Source organism: Mandrillus leucophaeus, unplaced genomic scaffold (assembly GCF_000951045.1).
Source record: "Mandrillus leucophaeus isolate KB7577 unplaced genomic scaffold, Mleu.le_1.0 Scaffold72, whole genome shotgun sequence".
Lineage (NCBI taxonomy): Eukaryota > Metazoa > Chordata > Mammalia > Primates > Cercopithecidae > Mandrillus > Mandrillus leucophaeus.
This window is the reverse complement of record NW_012107808.1, coordinates 3894863-3897766: the sequence shown is the minus strand read 5'-3', so window position 1 is coordinate 3897766 and position 2904 is coordinate 3894863. Positions and strand designations below refer to the sequence as shown.

Sequence of the window (2904 nt, the reverse complement as noted above, 5' to 3'; positions counted from 1 at the left end):
TCTTTTTTTTTTGAGACAGAGTTTCACTCTTGTAGCCCAGGCTGGAGTGCAACGGCATGACCTTGGCTCACTGCAACCTCTGCCTCCTGGGTTCAAGCGATTCTCCCGCCTCAGCCTCCCCAGTAGCTGGGATTACAGGTGCCTGCCACCACGCCTGGCTAATTTTTTGTATCTTCAGTAGAGACGGGGTTTCACCATGCTGGCCAGGCTGGCCTCAAACTCCTGACCTCAGGTGATCTGTCCACCTCGGCCTCCCAAAGTGCTGGGATTACAGGTATGAGCCACCATGCCTGGCCATCTCATGCAGTCTTGCACGGTCAAAGCAGACAAGGGTTGGCGTGTTCCACGCAGAAGGAATGCTGCCTAGAAACAGGAGAGTGGCATAACCTTGGGAGTACAGGGTTCTGTATTGGGTCACTGGGGGCAGGAAGGTAGCAGGGAAAGCAATTTGGAAAACTGGTCAGAAATGATGCAGGAAGTGCTGGCTGGAGCCTGGTTACAAAGACTCATGGGTTCCTGGCCACGGAGCCTGAAGTCAGTCCTATAACTGTTTGGATTCCAACTGAGGCTTGAATACAGGTTCAGCTCCATCTCTACTTTCAGAAGAGCATTCTGGCAGTAAGGTGATGGCAGATTGTAGGGCGTCTGGCAGGAGGGAGGGAGACCTATTGGGAGGCAGTGGCAACAATTCAGACGAGCAGGTGGTGGCCACGACAAGGGCTGGCATGGGTGACATAAGAGTTTGAGAGGAACTGAGAAGGAAGAAGGGCATGGCATAATTGGCAGAAGAAAGCAACTGTGGGAAAGGGAGGAGGTAAAGGTGACGCTCAGGTTTCTAGATCAAGGAATAGGGTCTCCAGTTGTCCCCTTCAGAGAGGTGAGAAATCCAGATTTGGGTGGAATCTGAGTTCAGTTTTTTGTTTGTTTGTTTGTTTTTTCAGACTGAGTCTCTGTCACCCAGGCTGGAGTGCAGTGGTGTGATCTCAGCTCAGTGCAATCGCTGCCTCCTGGGTTCAAGTGATTCTCCTGCCTTAGTCTCCGAGTAACTGGGATTACAGGCGCCCGCTACCACGCCCGGCTAATTTTTATATTTTTAGAAGACACAGGGTTTCATCATGTTGGCCAGGCTGGTCTCGAACTCCTGACCTCAGGTGATCCGCCCACCTTGGCCTCCCAAAGTGCTGGGATTACAGGCATGAGCCACCGTGCCCGGCTCTGAGTTCAGTTTTAAGGACACAATTAGAGATGCCCACAGGATGTTCAAGCAGGGAAGCTGGTAGATACCTTCGATTCGCTCATTCACCTACGTGGATGAATTACACAGCCAGGCTCCCTGGCCTTGGGAGAGTCCTTCTGATGCGGAGGTAGATGATAAGCAAATAACTGAAGTAATGGAAAAGGGACAGTTCATGGAAAGTGTTGTGAAGGAAGAAAACAGGAAGGCCCGCGAGAAGGGGACTGGAGGTCTCCCCAAGGGTGCGTTCGCTAGAGGAGGCCTCTCTAGGTGGACTGCGGGTAAGAGCAAAGGGGACATATGGGGGAAAAGCATTCTAGGGAACAGCAGGTGCAAGGACCTGGAGACAGCAGAGGGGCTGGTGAGACAGGGGTCCAGGAGGAGGCCCGGGCTGTCCCTCCAGGGAGTGGGGAGAGTCGTGGGGCTGGAGACGGAGGGGCTGGGTCCCTGCAGGAGCTCACAAGCCACAGTGGGGAGCAGAAGCATTATGCTGAGTACAGTGGGAGCCACTGAGAAGGTTAAAGACCCCCGGGGGTGCTGAGTGGCAAGGAGCTGTGGGAGCTGGAGCGGACGGACGCAGGGAGACCAGTTGTAAGGCGAAAGCAGGAGGCCAGGCAAAAGAGAATATTCCAGTCTGTATCTAAGACTTAACTTTTCACATACACAACACCCTGCACCCCTGTCAGAGCCTCCGGGGTCTTCATGAGAGCGGTTTATCACGGTTCACTGAAACCCTCTTACTGTTTCAGCAAACACCTTCTCCTCAGCCTGCTCAACCCCTCTGCTCAACCAGAGTGGGCCCCGCAGGAACAAGTGGGGACCAGAGCCCTGCTCAGGTGAGTGGTGGGGCCCGGCCTGTTCCCTTGAGCTCAGGCTTCTCTGGCTCAGAGCAAAGCCCCCGGGTGCTGGGATTCTCTCTCTGCTCCCTCTCCCTGGATGTGAGCTTTTAAGGACGATTCCTCACTGCGGCCTCTGCCCCTTGCACTAAGCGCCAACACGCATCGCGGCTCAGCAAAAGCGCGCGCAGTGGACAAATGGAGGGGTGACTCCTCCCTGAGCTGAAGGCTGCGGCGACGCAAATAAACAGCATAGTTCCTGCTCTCCATGAACCTGGCGCTGCAAACGTGGGCAAACCACACCAAGAGACGCCAGCAACCGAAATATAGGGAGAAAAAAAAAGGTGCCCTGGACACCAGGCTAGATCTCTCCTGCAGGCTCGAGGACTGCCCGGAGGGGGCGGCGTTTTCGCCGGGCCTGGGAAGAATGAGCGGGTTTCAGCGGGCGTCTTTTGGGTGACTGCCCGTCTCGGCTTCCCCTGACCCCGTAACAGAGTGGAAGAGGCCCAGAGACGCCAGAGGAGGGGCATCAGCGGACACTCAGGCCGAGAAGCTCTGACTCCGGGTGTCTGCAAAAATGACCGGATGCAAGAATGTCGCCTAGAACCAGCCAGCTTTCCGACCTCTCAGGTCATGGGCTCACTCCAAAGAAACGAAGGGAGAGTGACAGAAATAAAAACAACGAAAGCCGGGTTGAAGCCTCTAGGTGGGTCTCCGCTACCGACTGATTCAGCCGGTGGGGCTAGAGGAGGTTCCTATAAGCGCGGTCCCCCCTCCCCGTACCGAGTCCGAACCCCGCCCTGGGATTTCCCCAGGCGGCGCCGCCGCCGCCGC

General features: G+C 55.7%; 1 protein-coding gene across 1 annotated transcript in view; it reads left to right on the top strand.

The window, feature by feature from the left end:
- The first annotated feature begins 1618 nt into the window (after window positions 1-1618).
- Window positions 1619-2904, top strand: part of KLF11 (Kruppel-like factor 11) — a 13045-nt gene continuing 11759 nt past the window's right edge. The window contains exon 1 of the mRNA XM_011965303.1: window positions 1619-1627. The gene's annotated coding sequence lies outside the window, so the exon portion shown is untranslated. The remainder of the gene's footprint in view (window positions 1628-2904) is intronic.